The sequence below is a fragment of the Rhinolophus hipposideros genome, assembly GCF_964194185.1.
Source record: "Rhinolophus hipposideros genome assembly, chromosome: 3".
Taxonomy (NCBI): domain Eukaryota; kingdom Metazoa; phylum Chordata; class Mammalia; order Chiroptera; family Rhinolophidae; genus Rhinolophus; species Rhinolophus hipposideros.
The window spans coordinates 27,271,050-27,278,831 of record NC_138049.1 but is presented as its reverse complement, the minus strand read 5'-3'; positions in this window follow the sequence as shown (position 1 = coordinate 27,278,831).

Genomic DNA, 7,782 nt, shown 5'->3' with positions numbered 1-7,782 from the left:
GCACTAGGGTGATTTTATGATGGCTATGAGGGAAGGGTAAATCAAATGTACAAATCTAACTACATTTGAACATTTGAGTAGCTGAATCATACCTCTGAGTGAATATATACTTTATAGCCTATGCCTTGAGATTCTTAACATAATTATCCCACTGCTTTTGTCTGACCATTTTCTTCCTGGAGGGCCTATGGTGACCTCTCCAAACATACCAAGTGAAGCCCAGGACACTTCAAATGGAAACCACTCATACTGAGAAGAAAGACAACAGAAAGGGAAGAAAAAGAGCAGCAAGGTCACATTTCTACTTCAGAATTTCATCACAAGCTAGCTCACTTCCTGCCATTGGCTATTTTCCTTATGATTCATACAATTTAACAAATCTTAGCACCAGCCTAAGCAAAATGGCATGTGGAGAGTACTTGGGAATTAAGTGACTGAAGAGAAAGAATGGTGTTGCTCCAGCCCCATCACCACCAACATGTGCTTACCATGAATATGTTCTTTCTGCCTAGCCCTAGATGCCCTTATACTTTCTTCACTCATTTATTCTGTGATTTGATCCCTAAGTCTGCTCCAGGCACTATTTTAATGTTATGTGGAATAGAGACAGGCATCATAATGAACTCTGTCCTCAATAAGCTTGCAGGGTAGAAGAAAAAGTTGGGTGTGTAGGCTTACAACCCTAACACAGTTAAAGGGGTATAGGGTCGGGGTTAGAACGTGAACTCTGAGCCTAGACAGCCTTGGTTTGAATCTTGCTCCACCTTGGCAGAGTTACTTACCAGCTCTGTCCCTTAGGTGTACATCTGTAAAATGCAAGTAATAATAGTACCTATCACATAGGACAGTTTTGAGGAAAGCACTAGAACAGTATTGGCACAGATAAGTGCTAGGTAAGAGTTTCCCAAACAAATCAGTGACAAATGCCCTAACAGAAATAATTGAAGCGTGCTGGAAATTCAGAAGCAGATGTGTGCTGGAGACTAGAAAATCTCATGACAGCTGAAGCCTCTTTATGATGACTGTTGTTCATCTGTTCTGAGTCAGTATTCCAGCATTAGATAGGCAAGGTTTTGCTCAAATTTCTCTGTGCGTACGTATCAGAGTTTCACATACGTCTGGCTCTTTAAATATGCTTTCTGAGGACACTGAAAAAAACTAATTATTTCTTACATAAGGGTTAGTTATTTGTCCTTCAAATAGTCAAACCACTATTTGCTTGGGTTTGAGTAAGTCACTTAACCACACTGAGACTTGGATTATCCATTTGGAGTAGAAAAGGTCTAGACTCAGTAAGCATTATAGATTTTTAAACCAACTCTAACCTGTTGGGATTATTAACAATATCGTTACGAGTTCTGACCTTGTATATTATGCTCATTGTTAATGAAGAATTGACTACAGATCATGTAGGACTTGGGCCTGAATTTCCGTGACTGATTTCTCTCTGAAGTTTTATATTATAGAGTCTTGAAAGGAGCTTTCCAAAACCACAAGACTGCCAAAAATTCTATTTAACCAACAAAGTTTACAACGTCTCTGCCCATATTTACAAAGTCCATCCTTGTCCACCTACCCATGCTTCTGTCTGTCTACTTTCCTCCTTTCACCCAGTTAGGGAAAAACAACTAGCTTACTACTGCAGTAAAGTCAGAAATACAGAAATCTCTAAAGGGAATTGACATTTTTCTTTTTAAAGATTTGTGACCTAATTTCAATTAGATGCACTACATACTTTCACTCTGTTTTAGTTTATTCATACTTGTCATGGATCCACATACTGTATTGCTCAAAGAAAAAGAAAAGAACTATTGTTTGTTTTCTGTGAGCTAGAATCATTGATGCATTTTGTCCCATAATGATGTCCTAGCATCATTATGTCCTTTAGTCAGGATACAGGATATACTTTGTAGATAATAGAATCCCCTGGACCTGGTTTAAGAGAAAGAGTCTTAATTCAGGGAATGGGAGGAACAGAAGCAGGTTCTAAGCTGAGTGTTTAGGAACCACCACTGAATTGGCCTACCGAGATAGCTGCTGCTTTTGATAATAAGGAAGCTAGGAAATTAAAAAAAAATAGTAAAAGAAACCTGAACCCATAACTGCCATCTCTAGGAACAGCACACTGTGAAATAATGTGCATCATCAAAATGGATGTCACCTTCTCTGCATTCCTTGCCTCGCAACACCTGCAAAGCTAGGAGCCAGACATTGGGACCTGTATTACTTTGTCAGGAAAAATGGCTTAAATAACAGAAATTTATTGTCTCACAGTTCTGGAGATTAGAAGTCTGAGAGCAATGTGTCGGCAGATTTGGTACCTTCTGAAGGCTGTGAGAGAAAATCTGTTGCATGCCTCTCTCTTAACTTCTGGTAGTTTTCCAGCAATCTGGCTTTCCTTGGTTGGTAGATACATCACTCTGATCTCTGCTTCCATGTGTACATGGCATTCTCGCTGTGTATGCACCTATCTCTGAGTCCAAATTCCCCCTTCTTATGAGGACACAACATATTGGATTGGACCCATCCTAATGACTTCATCTTAATTTGATTATCTGCAAAGACCCTATTTCCAAATAAGATCATGTTCAAGGGTACTGGAGGTCAGGATTTCAACATTTTCGGGGGACGCAATGCAACCCATGACAGGACCTCTGTAATAATTGCTGAAGAAAACAATAAAGCCAAATGCCACCACTGTAGTGATGCTACTAGAAATAGCAGAGGTGACTGAATGGCTTCGACCTTGTGAGGTTTACTTCTGTCTTCCAAATCTTGCATGGGTAGGTCTGCTTTATGGAAGCTAGGCTTTGGAAGAAATGAGCTGTAAGGAAATGTGGAAAATGACATAATGTCCTTTTAGCTTCTAGGACACTGTAACATCTTCTATGGCAAGGGTAGTGGTGGGGGTTGAATGGAGATGGGTGAACTAAAATGGAGTTAGGTAAGCCAATCTGTATTATCTTCTACTTAGAGAAGTGAAGACTTGTAAGAGATGTTGTGAAGAAAATGAGATAATGAGTGATGGAGTTAAATAATAGGATCATTATTTAACTGATAAGATCACTAGTTGGTAGTGAATTACTACATCCAATCTCAGGACACAATATATTAAATCTCCTTTTCAACTACTACAAACAATTTATTTGTGGACTAGGAATTGTAAGTATCCAAAAAGGCTAATGATTTATTTTTTTCATACCAGCAAGGTTATATTAGGTTATATTAGGCCCTATATCTTTGAAATCAGTCAGAGTTTGGATGGATGTGGTATATACATACAAAGGGAAGAAAAAGGAATAAAGGAAAACCTTGACATATGCTTGGGCTGGTAAATAGTGTCTACTCACCTGGTCTCCTCAGTTAGGAATCTTAGAAACATCTTCATACTTCCCTTTCTCTCACTTCTTAGCCTTTTTTTTTTTTTAATTGCCAGACACTAGAAATTTTGCTTTAAAATGAATCTCAAATTTGATCACTCCATTTTATTCCCATGGTCATTCTTTGAATTTAGTCCCTCAACACCCCCATAAAGACATTTATAATAACCTAGTTTTCCCACCTCTAGGTTCTTTCCCATTTCATCTTTCATACTGTTGCCAATGTTGCTTCTTCCTAAAAGTCAAATCTGACTATGTCCAACTTACTTTCCAAGTCACAGCTGTCCTAATTATAGTTATCAATAACCATTATAGAAGCCAAAATTTCTTCTTTGGAATCCGTAATTTTCTTGAACTTTTCCCTAAGTTCCTGTGACATTTTTAACTGTTGGCTTGATAGCTACCCCAGGATATCCTATGGGTATCTCAGAAGTAACATGTTCCAAATTGAATTATCAATTCAATAATCTCCTCTCTGGCCCTTCAAAACCCAACAAACAAAACTAAAAATTCATTTTCCTCCTATTTCCTACAATCTCTTTATCATTCCACCACAATACTACCAAACAATGAAGTCTAGGATCTTTTGTTTTACAATAAAATCTGACAGCTTTCAAAGCCAGAGTCTAAATTATTAGCAACCAACCAACTTGGTTCTTTCTCCTTGAGGTCGGGAAAGATCAGATCTCAAAAGATACCAGGAAACAAAATATTCTCATCCCCAGGATGAGTCTATTCCCGTAAAACAAATGAAAACCAAATGACTGAAAATACAAACAAAAGAATGTCCCATTAAATCAAGCTATATATGGGTGAGTGGTTCAAATATTGTTATTTGAGTGCTCTACAAACTTCCTTGGCTTTTATTTGCCTACCAAAGTAAATCACCAGGAGGAAATTATAATTTTAAAATGTTATATTCTAATTGTGTAGCCTCAAAACATAAGTAGCAAGAATTGATGAAACTGAAAGAAACAATTCACAGATTCATCATCACAGTGCAAGACTTTTACATTCTTAATTATTGATTTATTAAACAGGCTGTGAATCTGTAAATATATATATATATAATATTTGAGTGACAGAATTTACAAATTTGATCTAATGAACATTTATTTAACACTGTAGTCAACTACTAGAAAATAGAAATTCTTTAAAAGTATATGTGAAATATTTATGAAAATTTATGATGTTATCCATAAATCAAATCTCAATAAATTTTCAAGCAAAGATATTCTACAGAACATGCATTTAAATTGAATACATACTGCCTGTATGCAGAGGGAAAGAAGCTAGATTTCTTAAGGTAGGAAACACCAAGGACACACTGGTTGAGATGTCAAGGAGGTATTCTAGGTACCTGGGCTCAAATAGGAAAATTTCTCAGTCTTCCAAGGACCAGGGCATACCCAAGCTTGAAAGGTGCACCCAGCTGATAGGCCACACCCTTAAAATGAGCCTGAGGACTAAAGGGCAGCAATAAAAAAAAAAAAAAATCCATTTGGAAGGAAGTGCTTAGTTTTTTAAACATGGTGATGTCCTATGCAAATCTGATATATAAGAAATGCATTTGTTAGAGTTTTCAACTATAATCAACTTGTATCTCCAGACCCCCTTTAATTATCTGGTACTCCAAACTGCAAGCAAAGTCTGCACGTATGTGTTTTGGGGTTTGTGGGTGTGTAGGGGTAAAGAGTGAGGGTATAGCACATTGCCAGAGAGAATGGGGGAAAAGTCTTTCATTAGAAAAATCTCTCTCTATTAAAAAAGAAAAAAATTATTCCTAGGAAATGGTAGCCAAAATAGTACCTAATAAAATTAACTAGAGATAGATCACTCTGTAATATTGAAATATTGGGTGAAGTATAAGAAAACTCACTGGAAATATAAATTGTAATTCAATTATAATGTGTTGATGGGAAAGGTTTTTCACATATTCTTCATCTCCTTGCTCATCTTTTTGAAGAGAAAAATGGCATATGCAGAGAGGCAGTAAGTACTGACAGAGGAACCACAATGAGGATGCGACTTGGGCTGGAAGGGCACAGTTGTGTAAGACTTGGTTCACTCTTCATAACGTGTGGGCCACTTCAGAGGCTGCTAGGAATGAATGGTCACAACGCAACCCGTGAAAAGGGCATATTTTAGACTTTCTCAACTTGCCTAGAACTATTTTTGTTGGTTCTCCTTCCCTTAACTTGAGACCCAGGTGCCTGCAGGTGACAAAATATCCAGGCTCAGAGCCTTTACTACTTGTCTCTTCAGAGCTCAGGAAGCCACTGCTTCTCTTTGGGTATCTGGCTAGTGGAGCACGCACAGACAGATGTCTATTCAAGCAAACATTCGGGTTTCTCTTTCTTAATCTGGAAAATCATGCTATAATCTCTAAAATTCAAGGCTTCTGGTAAACTGTGTTGGTTAATATAGTATAAACTTGAGGCCAGAGTAGGGCTTTCTACTCCATCCTCTGTGATTTAAAACACTAAAGGGCAGAGACTTCACCCATTCAGGCACAAGAGTAGAGCTAGAAAAGGAGAGAATGGGCATCTCCTGTATGTGTAGGAGATTCTTCCCAGGTGTCCTTACTAGACATGAAGGCCTGCTGATTACAGAAAGTAGAAGAGCAAGGGGACACCTTTAATGATTAATAAACTTTTCATGTCCCAATAAATGCCATGCCCTGACAATCAGATTTACCTCGATTCTTGTGGGACCAGCAGGTAAAGGGGTGCAGAGAGGGAGCAAAGTCTCCCTTTCGAGGCGTTCTGGCTTACAGAGAGAGAGGCAAAGCCCTCTCCTCCACGGCCAGATGCAATATGTGAAGAAAGAGGAACTGCTCCCTCTCAACTGCTCTCTCAGACCCAGTTGAAAACATGGATCTGAGGACCATGGGGAAGTCACCTGAAGAGCTACCTGTGTCCCCAGAGGCAGAAGAGGTAGCTTGCAGATATCAGGAAATATTGATGTGCTTCAGGGATGTGCTTTAGTTGAGGCAATTTGACTGGTTATGTCCCATCTAAGGAGAGACCAGCAGATGACTAATTGACTGACTCACTCGTCCTTCTGGCAGAATGGGAGGCAAGGTGGACTCCAGGCATAGTTTATTTCTTGGTCCTGCACTCCAATATTAACCTAGCCAGCTGACTAATTATTATATCTTTTCAAGTGGACATAGACATTTACTACACTTCATCTTTTGACTTTCGAGATATAGATCTTAATTAAGATGTTCTATAACTGTCTCAGTCCCTTCGGTTTGCTATAACAAAATACCACAGATTGGGTAGCTTATAAACAACAGAAATTTACTTCTCATAGTTCTGGAGGCTGGAAGCCTGAGATCAGGGTGCCAGCAAGGTTGAGTTATGATGGAGGCCCCCTTCCAGGTTGCAGACTGATGACTTCTCCATCTGTTCTCCTACAGTGGAGCAGCTAGGGAGCTCTGTGGGGTCTCTTTTATAAGAGCGCTAGTTCCAGTCATGAAGGCTCCATCCTCATGACCTAATCACCTCCCAAAGGTCCCCCTTCCTAATACCACCTCATTGGCATTAGAATTTCAACATATGAATTTGGGGTGGGGAGACACAAACATTCAGACCATAGCAATAACAAGCATAAACCTATCCTAATATCTAGAGGCTTGAGGAATCCACAGGACCCCATTTCACCTTAACTTGGCATCATGTTATCTAGCATCTCTTCCAAAATCTGGATTCTTGTGTGGCTGTCCGTATAATTTGGCAAAGTAGAAGTTCCCTTGTACTAGTTGATCTACATCTTCTCTCTCCTGCCTTTCAAAGCACGTGCCCTCTTCCCTCTTCCAGCTAGCATTGCGAACATTGCCCCTTCAATCTAGACCAGCTTCACTGCAACCTGGCATGTTTCACTATAGAATCGCTGATAACATCGGTCTTGTGTTGATCATGAAAACAAACAAACGAACAAACAAACAACAACCAAAAAACACAGAGACTCAATGCAGGGATCTTCAACTTAAATTTTACTGAGCTCTAAAGACCAAGGGAAGGGTGTCAGAATCTGCTTGTGTATGTCTTCATGAGAATGCACCCAACTGTGAGAAATCTTGAAAAACAAGTCTAATTGATATAAATTGCCCCTGGTTCAGTTTTTCTGTTTGGAATAGAGTCTTTATGTAATTAGTGTTCACAGCTGTGAGCATGAATTGCATTTTACTTCCTGGTTTCACAGCATATAGCAAAATAAGAACAAAAGTTGCAGGCTAGTACTATTTTGTCTTTACTTGCAAGTCTTCGTTATACGTATATTTAAGGACTGAGTCTTAGAAGGGTTTTTATTCTGATTTCTTGCTCACAGACAGCATGGCCTTAAAAAGAAAAAGCTCAAAACTATCCAGTTACTCAGATGCCTTCTTTTTCTTTCT